Source organism: Empidonax traillii, unplaced genomic scaffold, assembly GCF_003031625.1.
Source record: "Empidonax traillii isolate 1590-97213 ecotype Southwest subspecies unplaced genomic scaffold, ASM303162v1 scaffold8:size5222938, whole genome shotgun sequence".
NCBI lineage: Eukaryota > Metazoa > Chordata > Aves > Passeriformes > Tyrannidae > Empidonax > Empidonax traillii.
Genome location: NW_020955201.1, coordinates 2484335 through 2501683, shown reverse-complemented (window position 1 = coordinate 2501683; position 17349 = coordinate 2484335).

Sequence of the window (17349 nt, the reverse complement as noted above, 5' to 3'; positions counted from 1 at the left end):
AACATCCTTTAAAGCATCTGGGAGTTGGAAATCAGTGTGCATGGTGCCAAGATTTCACAAGCAGCTCAATACATGCTGCAGCTAAGAGAAGTAGAATTAGTCTCCCCCCTACCCCAGGTGTGTGATCACACTGTTCTCTTATACTGTCACAAATGTGTGGCCTTGGGGTAGATTGGATCATTTCTGAGTTAAAGTTAAACCAGGAGGAGGGAGGAGAGTTTACTTCTGACTTCAAACAGCATTTGGCTGTTTTGCTGGATGAGTTTTTGGCTCAGCACAAGGGAGGGGTTGTTCTATTTCACTGTGCAAGTGCAAGGCACATTGAAGTACAGTTGCTGCAAAGCCTCTACCTAGCCTCCTAAGCAGCAGGGAGCAAGCCTCCCCCCATGACCATAAGAATGGCTCTGCTCAGGCTGAGGGTGCATTCAGCTCAGCCAGAGTAATCATCACGCCTGTGCGTCTGAAGGTCAGCAAGGTGTCAAGGAACATGCCAAAAAAGGACTGCTGCACAGGGCACCTGGCCAACATACCAGTTGCACAGATGTAGCCAGCACTATTTGAGTGCTGTGCTATGGGGCAGTTGAAATGTGCTCTGAAGTTCAGGAAAACAGGAGTCAAAGGCTGGGGAGCTGAGCTCATTGTCATATGTGAGGAAAGCTGCTGCCAAAAAGGACTAATCTGTGACAAACAGTGTGCATAACAGCAAAAGAAAGAAGTTGGACACAGGTACCCAGGCAGGAGTGAAAACAGTACAGCCACATATCACATCCCACATACTGTCCCAACATCCTCCTATTTTCAGCGTAAGAACTTCCTTAAGTCCCATTTGGACGGTCTACTTAGTAATGCCTGTTGGTGTCTTGTCAACTTCAGTTTATTCACTTTGATTCAGAATCCATAATCTTCATTTGGTGGCCCCTCATTTCTAAACCAGAAGAGAGTGTGAATGAGTCCCTAACTGTCTTAGCCATCTTCTTGAGGTTTTGTAAGCCAGTATCATGGCCCCTCTCAGGTACTTTCCACATTGAGGTGTCCTAGCCAATTCCTTTCAGGTCAGCCACTCTCAGTGATAGTCCTGTCTCCATTCTGAGACCTTCCCATTTCCATACGGAAACTACACACAGTATTCAAGTTGTGGATGGTACAGTGATGGCTTCTGTTTTGCTCCATGTTGCTACCCTAATAACCCCTAAAATTCAATGTTTGGTTCATTTTTTTTTCCTCCTGCTCCGTGGCATTGAGTTGATGTTTTTGTGCTTGTAACTACTTCCCTGTCTTGATTGGTTACAGTAATTTTGCAAGCCATAGTTCTGTATGCCAAGTTAGGATGTTAACAGCAAACTTTTGTTCCTCAGTGCTCAACCCTCTTCAGGCCTCTGTTTATGAATGTGCAGAATAGTATAGATGTGGCACCACACTGGTGAGTAACTGGCATTGTTAAGACTAACTATTTTTCTGCTACCCTGTATTTCTTCCCTTGTAAGCAGTTACTTTTACATAAGAGGACCTTCCCTCTTATTCCATGTCTGCCTAGTTTTCTTTTAAAGCCTTTGATCAGAAGTTTTGCCAAAAACCTTTTGGAAATCCCAAGTAGACTGTAAATGCTGGATCACCCTTATTTCCACTTCTGTTTGGCCTCTTCCAAGAACTCCACGGAGTTGTTAAATCCAGACTTCTCTTCAGAAGAGCAATGGTGCCTTTTTGAAGGAAGGTCTAGAACTTCCTTCCTGATGTCCCTTCTTAGACTTCACTAACTGCTCAATACAGACATGGAGATCACGGAACTGTATTTCTCTGGACACCTCAGAACCTGCTTTTAATTGTTGATTACAGCATTGGCTCCCAGTATTCAGGTATAATTTTGGCAAGGGATAACACACTTCTGTCACTAATTTAGCTATTTTGTCAGCTTTTTCAGAACTTGATGAATACTGCCTGGGCCCACTAAGTTTAGCATTCATTTTGTCTGACTGTGGTGTGGTGACTGAAGACGTTTAACACATTGTGTTGATGTGTAGCTGCCTGGGAATCAAGCAGCCTGCTTGCCTACCATAACAGCTGTTTGAGACCCGGGTTTCATTATGCCTGCATTTGATCTGTCATAGATCCTTTGGCCACAGTTAATAAACAGTCTCACTGTTAAATACAGCATGAACATAGTAGTCATGACCATTTTGATTCAACAGCCAGGAGTTTTACCTATGTGTTTTTTCTCAGAAGTGATAACCTTCTTTAGGCTTGCAGGTAGACGTTCTCCAGGCATTGTTTGCTAGCAGGACCAGTACAACAGGCTGACTACATAGTCAGCTCTCTGTCATCTAGGCCAAAGGAGGTAGAGATGCTTCAGATAATGGAAAAAATACTGTGAAGGGCGCATGGAATGCTGTGCAGAGATACTGTGACAATTCCCTTTGGTCCATAAGGAGTCACCAATCCAGTGCTAGCTTTTGTGACTTGCCTTTTCAGTCACTGAAGTGTGTCTGAAACCAGCTTCCCTGGTGATCCATCCAGCTCCTTGATTGCCAGGAAAAAGTGTGTCTGCATGTACATGGAGTAGGTAGGTTCACAGCTGCACTGAAGTTCAAAAACCACCTGGGATTGCTCCTGCGGTACAAACACCAGAATAGAGTCAGCTCAACAATACCAATATCTGTGACTCTGTCAGAGCCAAGCTCCAATGCCAATGCTTCAGTATAGATGAAGCATTCCAAATGCAAAGATAGCTTAAATGTGTTCACTGCCATGTCTCTGGGTACTGTGCTTCCTCGTCACATGTGCTGCCAGCTGCTGAATGCTATGTACAACTTGTGTCAGCCTAATGCTCACCTGAATACTGCATTTCACAGTAGATCCATAAGAGCATCCACAGGAGAGAACCAGTGCAATATCTGATCACGAGAGCCTTAGTGTAGCTGTAACCCGGAGACTGCACCTTCGTCGTAAAATCTACTACATCTAATGTCTCCATGGGATTATTATGGTGGTGTAAAACAGAGTCTTGCTGCTAAAGTTATGTCTGCATTTGGAGTGCTTCTCCAGTGCGGTCGGTTGGTAGCAGACATGGACTAAGCCTCGTTCCTTTGTTTTGAAGGTGATAATAAATGCAGTAAAGAGCACTAATGGACACTTGTATAATGAAGCAAGACAACAAAGTGTGGGAGGAGAAGAAAAGCCTAAATTTGACCAGTCTGCTTGTGGAGATACGCCCCAGTAACAACTATCAGCTCTATTAGTAGGTCACCTCCAGGTATTATGGCTCCCATGACGTGTCAGTTAATGCAGTCAGCTCTGTGGAAACAGTGGACAAAAGGGATGTTGTCTATATATTATAGCTATTCTAAAAATCAATGCATAGCAATTCTTAAGACTGGCAGGATTTTAATTGCCAAATTGTGTGCATCAAGTGGCAAGTGCTCTGGGTCAGAACAAACCTGAGTGGCATGAGTGGATATCTCTCTTGGAGTTAAGAGCTACATTTGGTTAAGCCACTGCACTCCAGCTTTGTGCATCAGTTTCAAAAAGCAAACTTCTGGGAACTGAGAGTTCAGCACGTTTGAGCCTGAACTGCATTGATTTGAAAACACCCTCCCCACTGACTCCTCTCACATACAGCACTTGCCAGCTCTCAGCTGCTGGCAGGAAGAAATGCATGGCTGTGTAGCAGTGCAGAAGATCATCAGCATTCATGTATTCTCTGCACTGAGTCTGAATTCAGGACAGTCTGTACTCCTGGTGTTGTGGTTTACAGCTGGGTCCATGCTTCCGTGGTGGGACTGTGCTTTGCACACTGTGGGAAGTGGAGCCTATTCACATGGATCCTGTGCCTATATATCTGAGCAATTGGGAAAAAGGAGTAATTTAAGATGGGGAAAAAAAAGGATATGCTGCTTCTTTGGAGAGGTTAACTCACTGAATAAGAGGAAATTAATGAAATCATTAACTTGAAGAACACAAATTAAAAGATAAGATGTAGTGGGTAGAGGAAGTTTCCTTAATGTCCTGAAGAGTATTCTCTTCAGGGACAAAAGCCAAGGGGATATGAAGAAAACACAAGAAGCAGGCAATGAGTCACAATGGCAGTATCGGCTCAGGAGGGAACACCAGACTGTGGTGTTCCCTGGATTTAGCTGGAAGTGAGTCAGGACTAGTGCATACTTGCAGTTTGACACATCATGACCCCCTGACATTTTGTCTTCAAGTCCCAGTCTGGCAAACCTGTCTGACTTTCTGTGAGTGGATGAACTGAGCAACATGGTTCACAGTGTAAAAATATCTAGGGCAAGCCCTTAGCACTAGTTCAGGACATGCTGGAGGCAAGCTGTATCACGTTCAAAAAAAGTTGCCTGCTTTTGGTCAGTATCAGTAACGTCTCTCCTTTAATTTCAGGAGCATAGCTGGAAACGCTGGTGGTGGCTGTACTGTGGTGATGTATTTGTGAGCAGGGATGGAGAGTGCCATTGCTGTGAAGAGTGATTTGATGGTAAAATGAAATGTTGAAGTGAAGTTACGGAACTGCTCTGTTATAATTTATGAAGACTGTGTTGTGGGTGTTAGGCTGGTTGCCTGGAAGCCCCACCCCCCAACCCATAGGGTTGTGTGGTTAAATAGGTAGAGTCATCAATAGAGTCAACAACAGCCAGTAAAGACAATCCTCAGTAAATGTCTGAGTGGCTGCCAGACCCTGGGTGAGTAGACAATACCAAGAAGCCTCGCTGAACTCCCAGAGTCCACTGGCCTGGTGTTTTGTTTAGCAGGGTCAGCAGTGGAGATAACAAAGAAAATTTCCAAGGACAATGGCTTGGTGCCCCTGCATGTCAGGAGTCTCTTTGGTCTGATGTTTCCGAAGAGTGTTGATGGCTTTGTTCAGGGTTACTACTGAAGGATGTAGAGCTGGCTCCAGCATCAGCAAAACTCAGCTGTGGTGAGCTGTGCTTATTCAAATTCTGCAGCAGGAACCACAAAGGTACTGAAGAATAACATACAGCAGGAGAGAGGGGGAGAGAGAGAGTCCTCCTCCACCTACCTTCACTTTTGTAACTGTGCTATGGTAGGACATGGGCAGGGGGATAGAAAAGGTCCTAACTCTAGGACATGAGACAGTACAGAGTGGAGATACCTCTGCCAGACAAGGGGAAATGGCAATGACTGACTCTGCAAATCATGGCTTCCACTGCTTACATGTCAAATGAAGATAGCAGGGGTTTAGAAAAGAAAGATATCAGCAGTCTTGTTGTTTCAAGGTCCTTTTGTCTTCCATGTGTGATTTAAGTTTAAACAACATCGGTGTGATCTCTAACCTTAGAGTTACTGCTGGTCACAGCACCCAAAGACACTAAACCAGACCTGTCAGTGTGATTGGGAAGAACAAGGGAACTGTGGCCTGAGGACCATTCGTGTTCTTGGTCATTTAGTGGGGTCACAACAGTGTGTATGTGGCACATATCCTGTGTCAGCTGATGCATGTTTTCTATTAGCATAAACTCATACCTTTTTGCTGGGTAGTTCATTCCCTCTTCAAACTGAGAGCTCCTCACAGAGTTTGCACTTGAGAGTGGACTCAAGACACACATCTCTGCTTTGATACCTAAACATCCTGTATGGGTAGGTAGACACCCGCAGAAGGTAATTCAGCACTCTTAGCATCTTCCCCGCTTCCTCCCAGAGCATCCACTTCTCCACTATGTGTATGAGGATCTGAAGTCGCTACATTGAAGTCAAAGATGCAAGGATCTCCTTGGCTCTTGGTGTTTCCACGGAGTAGACTGTCCACCTTAAATTCACTCACTCCGAGTGTCAGGAGACAATGGGGAAATGGTGATGTCTTGGCAGACAAAAGGCACAGAGGACGGCTTCTCAGCAAAGAGGGAGAGGTACATGTCACATGCCAACCAAGCTGCTGGCCCAAGCCCAGGGAGATCAGTGGTATTCAAAAGTTAGCCAAGGACTTTGTTCATCAGCTGGGGAATTTTACATGTCTTGTTAAATTTTCTGAAATTCTGCAAAAAGAGCTGATACTGTGATTAAAGGCTCCCTCTTCTGTTTCTAAATGCTATTGCACAAATGTTAAAGAATCCTTATTTCCTTGTACTGTGCTTTGTTTTGTAATATGCCATTTTGAAATACACATATGTATCTGATGTTAGAGAAGGAGAAGGACTTAACAGATGATATCATATATCCCTGCTAGGTTTGGGACCAGGGAGACAGGTTGCTAAGGAGAGAAAAGGGGCTTCTGAAGGGTAACTTTTGAAGCAGTATATTCTCACAATAGCTTTGAGTCTCCTTTGTTGTTTTTTTTCTTGGATTTAACCACTGTTAAAACCAAATCCTCAAGACATAGTCTTATCTGAGCAAGAAAAGGTGTTGTTTTTCATCTGTTGCAATCCCCAGGTTTCTGAATTACTATAACATACAGAAGTTTATTGTCACCAAGAGCTGATTTTTTACTTTATTTCCACAGCATCTGAGCCCACATGAAGTTTTGCATTGTGGAAATGTTACTTCACCTGCAACTGTCTAACTATAACTTCATGCATATTTACCATGGCCATTGTAGCTACAAATAATTTTGTGCTGGTGAGGGTAGTGACTGATGCTGTTTCACAGGGGTGGATTCAAGTAAGAAAGAAATGTATTTCTTTAGTAAGGAATTAATATTTGATCACTCAAGGGTAATGAGGGAGCCGGTAGAAAAGTTCACCAAACCACTCTCCGACATTTACCAACAGTCCTGGCTCACTGGGGAGTTCCCAGATGACTGGAAGTTGGTGAATGTCATACTGATCCACAAAAAGGGTTGGAAGGAGGACCTGTCAGCCTGACCCCAGTGCCTGGCAAGGTTATGGAACAGATCACCCTAAGTGCAATCCCACAGCACCCACAGGATGGACAAGGGATCAGATCAAGCCAGTGCGGGTTTAGGAAGGCCAGGTCCTGTCTGACCAACCTGATCTCCTTTTATGATCAGGTGACCTGCCTGGTGGATGAGGGGAAGGCTGTGGATGTGTCTATGTGGACTTCAGCAAAGCCTTTGACACCATTTCCCGCAGCATTCTCCAGGAAAAGCTGGCAGCCCATGGCTTGGACAGGGGCACTCTGTACTGGGTTAGGAACTGGCTGGAGGGTCGGGCCCAGAGAGTGCTGGTGAACGGGGCTGCATCCAGCTGGCGGCCGGTCACCAGTGGTGTCCCCCAGGGATCAGTGCTGGGCCCAGTTCTATTTAATATCTTTACTGATGATCTGGATGAAGGGATTGAGTGTACCATTAGCAAATTTGCAGATGACACCAAGCTGAGGAGGAGTGTCTATCAGCTGGAAGGCAGGAGGGCTCTGCAGAGGGACCTGGACAGACTGGAGAGTTGGGCTGACTCCAGGGGGATGAGGTTCAACAAGGCCACGTGCCGGGTCCTGCACTTTGGCCACAACAACCCCCTTACAGAGAGGGTAATCAGGCATTGGAATGGGCTGCCCAGGGAAGTGGTGAATTCTCCGTCCCTGGAGGTTTTTAAGATGAGACTGGATGTGGCACTGAGTGCCATGGTCTAGTAACTGCAGTGGTAGTGGATCAGGGGTTAGACTTGATGATCTCAGAGGTCTTTTCCAACCCAGCTGATTCTATGATTCTATGAAAAGAAGAGTCTGAGTTTTACTGGTTTTTCTACCAGCCTTTTTTCTTCCTCAGGGGGGAATTGTAATACCCTCACAAGATGCTGAAAGTGCTCTCCTGTTTAGTATCAAGGGATACATCATGTCAGGTCAGTCAGGAACAGCTGAGAGTTCTGGACCTGTCCCATTAGTGGCTGCATCATTAGACAAAACGGTGAGAACATCTGCCTTTCATTACACGGCAAACTTTTTTTGACAGTGAACTGAAGAATGAAGAACTGGGAATGCTTGGATTCAGTCCTCTGATAAAAAAGTATACATACTTTTTAATATCATTTAGGAGCTTTCCATGGGCCAGCATCTGTAATTTTGATTGTTAGAAAGTTCTTTGAGAGACATAATTTTACTTAGACAACCCCTAAAAGAAAAAACACCAGTGCTTGTTATACTTGTTATTTCAGTGACCACTTAATTAATAAAGGTATCATAATTAGAGGGCTATACAGTTAAGGCAACAGTCCCTACTGATAGTTTCTACTAGTTCTGCCATACTTCTGCCACAGTATGACTCCAAGGAGTCTTAAGAGCCTCAAGTAATTGCTTTCTAGCTGAAAACAAGGATATTTCACTTTTGTACCAAAATGAACATATTTAAACATCCGACTCAACACAAAGCAAACAAGATGATAGCATGTACTTGCTCCTGTGAACCTGCCTCCTTTTTGTATCTGCAAATTACTCTAAGAAACAGAAATTCTCTAGAAAAAGAGAGCAAGTAGGGGTGGTGATATCATCAAGCTTTTTATTTCGGGGATGGTAGTGCTTTGTATTATCAAAAGCAGATCTAAAATCTCATTTAGTACCAGTCTCAGCATTTGTGTCAGTGTATTGTCCTGCTTTTGCTGGAAATAACTGTGATGATGAACTTCTAAACAACCTTTAATCAATGGCAAAAGAGTTAGTTTGGAAGAGATTTTCCATATAGTTAAAATCTGATTTCTCTCTAAAATCACTGAAAAAAAAAAAAGACAAAAAAATACTTGCAGAGGAAATAAAAGCATAAATTTTAAAATGTTGTGTATTATAACAGTCACTGACATTCTCCTTTTCATATCTCATAGCTCAGGACCTTTTCAGATATCTGAAAAGCAAATAACAGAAATTCATATGGTTCTCATTATGAAGGAATTTCCTTTCACAGTGATACATGCCTCTTAGAAGGTACAATACAAATGTTATTAAACTCTTACAAATAATGTATATGGAAAGCTCGTTGGACTTACAGGGTTTGAATGCAACTTGTACAATGTTGTGTGGCTAAGAAGGTAAACAGTGTTATGTGTTCTTTGAAGTTGGAATATTGTTCAGCATGGCAAGGAGGAGATGTGAAGGCTTTTGTTATAGGGGTACTTGGGAAATGGAGTAAGAGCAATAAAACATTGCTCATCCTTTCAGGAGGCAATATAACAGTAAATTTTTAAGTGGATATGTATAAGGTTGCTCTGTTTTCTACAACAGACATGATAACTATTTTAGTGGCATATAGACAATGTAGGTAATTGCTTTTGGGCTTTCTATCCTTCAAAACTTTTACTCACCAATTTTAACTTAGCATGGAAGCAAGGATAAAAGCAGCAAGGAGAAGGGAAATGGATCAGAACAACACTACACAGCAAAATGCTGGCAAAGGTTGGAAAATGGGTTTAAGCTACATCCAGCAACACACAAGTGTAAGTGTATTCTCTGTCACCATGCTGGGCTTATATCTACCCACTCAGCACCAGACATCCTGAGTGACATAGGGTTGTGATATGAGACAGGGGAGCGTGTGACTGAGGTGTGAACCAGGAAGCCCATGAGGCAATCACATTGTTTGACATGAAGGAACCACCCCACTGGCCAGCAAGGTACAGCTGGCATGAGGTACCTGCCAGGACTCTTGCTACTGCTCTGCAAAGGGGAGGGATGGAGGCACAACAGCAGGGCAGGGCATCCTGCTGATACACTTGAGAGTATCTGCACAGCACAGTGTATTCTCAGTTTCTCCTCCAAATGGAGAGGAAACATGCAGCCCTACATTCCAAGTAAGCTCTAATGTGTGAAGAGGAAATTATGTCTGTTGGCTTTCTCTGTTCCTTCCACCATTTCAGCTGTTTCTGGTTTGCACATGCATGCAACATATCTCTGGGCCATTTATGGTGTTCATTAAACTGGGAGCAACCATCTAATTTCCCTGTCTTTTAAAGACAATTAAATCAATTGTACCTTAACAACATCTGCCTCTGACTCTTACTTTACATCTGCCTGTAACACTCAGGCTGGCTCCTGCTGAGACACACATTGCTCCTGTAGTGTTAGTCCAGTCCTTTCCTAGTACCATCAAGAATTCACTTGTCTAGAGAAGATCCCTCAGAGCAACTGCATCTGTAATATCTGTGAGAACATCCTGAGAGCCCTGCTTTCAGAGTTTTTCCTATAACTTTGCTCCAGAAATTAATATTTTGTCTACCTCAGACCCTATTCTCTATATTTCTCCCTATTTACTGGGATATCTGTTTAAACCACACAGTTCTCCTTGAAAGCAGAGACTGTTTGTCAGAACTAGTGATTATCCCACATTATCATCAGGACATTTTTTTTTCCATATAACATAAAAATATAACTGGCTTTTCATGTCAAGGAAAAGCGAGTTCTCATGTGGTAATCTACTAGGAACAGTAGCTGACACAGGTCCATAAAAAAGAGACAAGGCTAGTACTTACCTGGAATGCTAATCCAGTGTCCTGTGATTTATGTTTTAGAGAAGCCTTGTTGACACAAGCTTTTGTGTTTAGTAACTCTCAGTAAGTATTTCCCGGACAATTCTCACAGCAAGCAGTTCAACAACTTAAAAATGTTCTTCTGCTGGTTTTGAATAAGGTTATTGGGGGTTTTTGCCCTCCATAGTTTTGTATTATAAAAGACCATGAATAATTACTTCTTGCCTTCTCCATGCCACTCTCAAATATAAATAATTCTTTCACATTCCTAGTTACATCCTTCTGCAGACTGACATGCCTTGTGTATTTAGCTGTTTCTAACACAGAAGCTGTCTCTTTGCTGCTCTTCTCCTTGTCTCTTTTAATCCTGCTGTATTGAGTGTAAAATGAAGGTAGGAGTTAAGAGGACCACCATGATTTTGAATAACCTTTGGGCTTACTTAGTGGCATAAAAACACTCCCAATTTTCTGTGTTACATTTCTTTCCTAATACTGTTTGTTCTCAGATTCTTACTAGACCAATGTTTTCACTTGTAGATCTCCTCTTTCACAAGATCTCTTTCATGAATTCTCATAGTCAACTCAGAACTCATAACTATGTACAAAAGAATTTATTTTCCCCATACCGCTTTGTTTTTATTTCGTGTTTAGTTTATCTGACACTATATCACTGAGTTTCATGAGATTCTTCTGCATTCTTCACAGCTGGACCTTAACTTACTCTCTCTGTATAATTGTTGTATCAACAACAACAAAAAAAGTATCCCTTTGTTCTCCTCCCTTTCTCAGGTCTCCAGTGAATATATTGAATAGCACTGGCTCCAGAACAGGTGCCTGTGGGGTCCCCATTGATTTTTCCATTGACTTGTAAAACCCAGTAATTTATTTTTTTATTTCCTGTCTTTCAGTTAGCCATTTTCTGTGTGACTCTTTTTATGCTACCCCATGGCAGCTTAGTTTCTTTCCCTGACCTGTGTTAAATACTAAATTCTCTGCAGTGTTTATTCCTCCAGCTGAGAAGCTGTGGGCAGTGGGTATGTCTTTTCTCTGTAGTTTTAAATGACATTACTTCTTGTCTTGCCTGGTGATGATGCTGACCTTTGTACGGATCTTACCATAGTAATGCAGCGGTGAAACATCTGCTTGTATCTTGGAGCAGACAGGTGGGAGCCTGTCTCCTTTAGCCCTGCAACTGTGGTAGTTGCTGCTAACCTGAGATCTGGAAGCAGCAGTTCTTCAGCAGGACACTAAGGGGCAGTCCCAGACCAAAAGAATATTCCTCGTTTTTTGTATAAGTACAAACTCAGAGAAAACTGTACTTACCTCATTTTTCTATACCGATTTAACATCAGCAGCGGCCAGGAATGTTGAATTAAGTCGATCTGGAGTGTATATTTCCTGTTGCATCTTTTGGTAAGAATTTATTTTGGCACTGGTGATGGAGAAGGTGTGAGTTTATTTGCCAGTCATCTGCAAATGGACCCACTTGAGCTCATAGGCAGAGCAGAAAGGATAGAAAAGATATGGTGAACTCTGCTTCTGGAGTCCTGGTGGCAACCCCACACATCATGGAATGGCCAAGCACGGGTACAAGCGTGTAGTTGTATAGGCCAGGGGCCTTCACTGCTCAGAGGTACTCCTTGCCAGCAGAGAGCTAGTCGTACAAGTCCCGGGATTCCCATTCCCGCAGTAACAGCTGCTGCATAAATAGCTGGAAACCAGAAAAGAGGAACTGAGGCAGCTCACCTAGGACCACAGAAACTCTGTGTAAGCTTTTCTTACCACTACAACCTGGTAGGTGAGTTGGCCACCATGCTGTGACACAGGAGCATGCCCTGCAAGATGTCCCTTTAATTGTGAAACTTAACCCTAACCTAGCTGCAAAAATCTTGTGGAAGGAACTGATCACTGGAGGGAATGAGGATGGGGGCTACTGCACGTTGATATGAATTTGAATTGGGAAAAAACGTGAGTCAGTCAGAATTAGCATGTCTCCAAGGGGTGGATTTGTCTTACTGATCAGTGGATCTAATGCAAAGGGAATTACTGTCCTGACTTTGTTCAGAGGGTAAGGTACTGCCAAATTCTAGCTGTAAGGTGAGCTACCAAAGCTAGCTGACACTGGGTGCATGGTCTCTGATTACTGGATGTAGAGATTCTCTGTCATGGGACTCCTGCCACTACCTGAGGCAGAGCTGTCCCAGACTCTGTCTACACAGGATATTTTACATTATTTTGGCATCCTTCCTGGGTGTAGATAGATAGACTGCATTAAAATTGTAAATTGCTGCATAGATATATCTGCTTCAGAGGCTTATGAAGAAGAAAGAACTGTAGCCAGAAATACTTCAAAACTCCGGTTTAGGGTTAATGAAAACTTTCTCCTGCATTTTACAGATAACAGTACATTCATATACAATTTGATGTTGCCTTCACAAGCTAATAATAAATGCTTGCTCACAGAGGGATGAAGCGGTGACCAGTTTGAGGAGGAGAAGAAAGCAGTAGGTGGTAACTGAAGTCAGTACCTGAAGTACAGACAATGCTAAGTGGGTATCACAAGAAAAATGACCACTATGGGAACAAGCAGAGTTCAATGATCTGGACAGTTCAGTGAAAAGCTAAATTATGTATTTGGAAAAGAAATGTATAAGCTTGTCCAAAACAGGACTCAGCAGAGAATATCAAGATATGCTTCAGCTGGGCAGTGTAACCCATTAAAAAGGTGTCTATGGAATAAACCACCAAATTTATGTGGTAAAAGCTATTAGCAAGAGATTTAACAATTCTTTCCTATTCTGCTGCCTGTGGGAACACAGCAGTCAAAACAGTCTTGAAGATATGAACCAGAACCTGTGGGGGAGAGACATGCCTGATATAAATTAATAAATCAATCAGTCGCCCCGATATGGAAACAAACCACTAATGAAAATGATAATAATCCTAAATCCGTGAAAATGTACATTATAATTTAACAAGAAATGCTGGTTCAAATGTAAGTCTCTTATAAACTCCTTAATCTATTTAATACACTCTTTAGTCTAATCTAGGGCCTGATCTAACATAGGCTTTTTAATGCATAGTATAAATATCCTTCTGAGCCTTGCAGTGTTCCCTGTTACTTCCCATCTCACCTTTTCCCACTTTGGGGGTACAATATTGATTCAAAATATGTTCATACGAAGAACAGTGTGAGACTGGGAAAAATAAATAATGACAGGATGTAGGTGGGAGGCTGACTTGCCTTCCCCAGCACAATAATTACTTGTGAGAAAATATTCCCCACATGCAGTCTGGCAAATGTTGAAAGCCAGATGCCCCAGCTACAAGATTCTCACACTTAAACTGAGTAGTATTTTACGGTGGCTTAGATGGCACTTTATAAACTGCTCTGGCTTAAAGGCAGCTCATGTCATGTTTTCTCAAGAAGCCATCACAGAAAATCCTGGTGAATAAGTCAAAGCTTCTCCTTCCCAACTGTGGAGGAAGATGACTGCTGACCTATGTCAATAAATGACTGATTTCACACAAGGCAGAACTCTTTTAATTATTTTGAGGAGCAGAGACCAGCAGTTTTGAGCAGGCAGTGGAACTAGGCATGTCAGAGATGTCTTCCCACCAGCACTGTGTAATCGGCAGGCTGTGAAGGCGAAAGTTTGATCATGAATGAGGAAGGCACCGATCTTCATCATGTCTCCAGTTGTAGGAACAGCTAAACAAGACAACACCAACTATGTGGATGAAAGAAGAGGAAGAAAGCAAAAATATTGTGGTCCTAAGCAAGCCAGAGCTAAGATTAGTGTGTGTGTGAAAAGAATTGCAAGATCAAGCTCGAAAGCCACTTAAAGCGTGATTGTTCTTTGTGGTTGAAGGCAGCCATGGGAGTGTCTGTGTGGAATGTGTGCAGATAAGTAAAATCTTGCCTAGCTTGATAGCTCAGACCCTTATTCTGTATATAAATGAAGTAATAAGATTACTTCATATACTTCAAATACTTCATATAAAGTTATATAAAATAAAAGAGAGTTCTGCCTGGACAAAGTCTGTCTCCGGTAAGCCTGTCTCCGGTAGATTCATTTGCCAAAATAGGTGCTGAGTGAGGGACCTTTGCTGCATCCAGTCATGCTGCAGTTCCACTCTCTCTCTCAGCCACATGCCTGGTGCTGCTCCTGTGCTTAGCCTGGTGAAAACCAGAGGTTTAAGACTGATGGGGGAATGGTGGTAGCTGACATGAAGTCAGGTCTTAGCCTGGTACAGAAGTGGTTCACAGTCTGCATTGACTTTAGTCATCTCTAGTGCCCATTAGGTATCTAGCTTGTGCTGGAGTGTTGGATGAGGGATTAAAAACAGTTGACTAATAATCATGAATTTTGAGTAGATGCTGGGACTTGCCTTCACAGAAGATGTCAGACCTCTGCTGTCACTGGAGCCGCCGGCAGGATTTCACTAGCCAGAGAGGAAAGGACTGGACACAGCAAATTGCATGGACCTCTTAACAAACAAGTGCAGCTCAGTGCAGCTGTTCACTGTGCACGTCATCCACTAGTGTGGAAAAGAAAGTTTCTTACACAATTAGCTGGAGTGAAAGTAGCTATTGAAAGAGACTGCACATATTATATCACTGTATAAATTATTAAGGTGATGTCCTTCTTTCTTCTGTCCTGAGGATGGCAGCTCTGAAAGTTTACACCCACTTCCTGGAAGTTGTACCTCCTGTAGACTCTGCTTAGATAATTAATTTGCAATATTCTTTAGCCAGAGGATCAGTGTAATAATATACAGACAAACAGAAGGATTTCATACTTATGTATTGACTCAGCTTTGGGGTTTTTTCTGGTTGTGGGTAAAACTATTGTTGAATAAAAGGAGGCGGGGGGACACACAAAACAAAATTAAAAAAAAACACATCTGAAACCTAAACCAAGAATTTTTATCTTTATCTGTTTAATATTTCTGAACAATACTTACATGCAGTAGTGAATCACAGGCAAGATAGGAGCCTGTGGTTGTAGCTACATGCAGGGCTCCATGCTTTTTCTTAACATCTGCAGACACAGAGAATTCTCAGAACTGTGGAAAAGATATGCTGTGCCTGATATCACCCATGTTCTTCTGACACATGCTGCAAATGATCCAGCTAAATCCGAGTGATTACTGGAGCATAGGGCCTTCCCCTATACAAAACCAAGCTATCCCCAAATACAGAAGAGGTATAAAAAGCAGCTCTCCTCCCCAGCTCTCCTCTGACTCCAGGAGAGATTAGGTTCCTCTTCTTCCTCTGGTTTCCACCTGGACCATTTCTAAAATGTACATGGGCATTGGCTCTCCCCTTCCCTGGTGAGCGCTCACGACCACAGCAGTGGGGGCTGAAGGTGTCTGCCCTGTGCACAGCACTGTGTGTGTCTGCAGGCACCTCTAGACAGAACAGCCTGCCTGTTTCAAAAACAATACTTCACACATGGTCACTTCCCATATCACTGAAATCCAGTATTTTTATGTTCTCAGCCCCCTTCTTCCCTCCCTTTTTTCCCAGAGGCCCAGACAAGAGCCCTCAGGTGGTGGAAACTTGTCACAATACTGCAGGCAAAAGAACCATGTCTGAAAGCAAAGGAGGCAGGCATGGGTGTAGTGTGAGATCTGTTGTGGCACTCAAAATTAGGGGTGCTTGGAGGCTTTCAGAGCTAAAGTCAATGCCCACCTCATTGTCTTTCCTCTGGCTGAAATGAAACAGAATGAGCTGCAGGTCTGTGCCCTGTTCATCTGGACAGTTGTGCTTGCTGGACATGTGTGTGAAACAGGTGGAAGGCCTTATTGAGGGAAACCAAACTCAACACAAGAAGTTTTCCATTACACGTTTCTGTCATGAAAACTGTGGTTGTCTGGTATTTTGGGTGGTAAGTAGGCCCTACCATGGTGAAGCTGCTGTTTTCTGCATCCCCCAGCCATCACTCCCAGGGTCAACAAGTCCCTGGGGCTGGGACAGACAAAGTACTCCTGTGGCAAGGTCATTTATTCAGAGAGAGAATCTGAACTTCAGTTGTTATTCAGAACTATAAAAATAAAACCAAGACTGATCAACAACACACTGGAATTTCAGGCACACCTTCATCTGAAACCAGTTCCCTTATTTCCTCCTGAGGGTACATGTACTACAGCAAAAATGTCATTTAGAAAGAGACAATGTTTTAGGCTTACAGAGATATCTGACAATTAAGGTAGATGTCTTAAGGGATATGTGGCATTTAGGCTGTAGAAGTGTTGAAAGACAGATTAGAAAGAGTTCTTTTGAAAATGATGGAAAGTTATTTTATACTCACTTGGTGATTATTAAAATTTTCTAATTTCGACCTTTAGGCCCCTGAATGGGCACATTTGTAAGAGATCATATGATGAAAACTATCTCCTATGTTCCAAACACAGCTCTCTGATCTGCTAGTGTATATTTTAGTGACCCAGTTACAGCAAGAAGCTTTTATTAAACAGAGTAGGCAAATGCATGTGGAAATAGAAGACTCGCCATCCTTGTGACACTTATACATCTGTCTCTGTTTGTGTAATCCACACTCTCAGCCTGATAAACAAGAGCCTGTGCATGCGTTTTGAAAGGAAAGTGACATACCTTCTGTGGTGTATTTTCTTGCATGCACCTCAGGTAGGCTGTAGAGCAGGTAAATCTTAGCCTTTGCAGGGTGATACTGTTCAGGACTCCAGCCTTACTTTGAAGTGCATTCTCCCTTTTTTAACTTTCTCCTGGGACCTAATCAACAAAGTGTTTCCCTTTTACCTGATTTCTACTTATAGTTACTTTTTGAGTCAGGTAGTCTGCAAGTAATTACATTTCCATCTCTTTTCTTTGTGTCACTTCTTTGTGTACCTGCTGACTGCATGCTCGATGAAGCAACACTTTTGGTGCTCAGCTCACATTTGTTTATATTGCAGACAATTTACATGCAGAAGGGTCGATTCAAGCAAACAGAGTAAATTG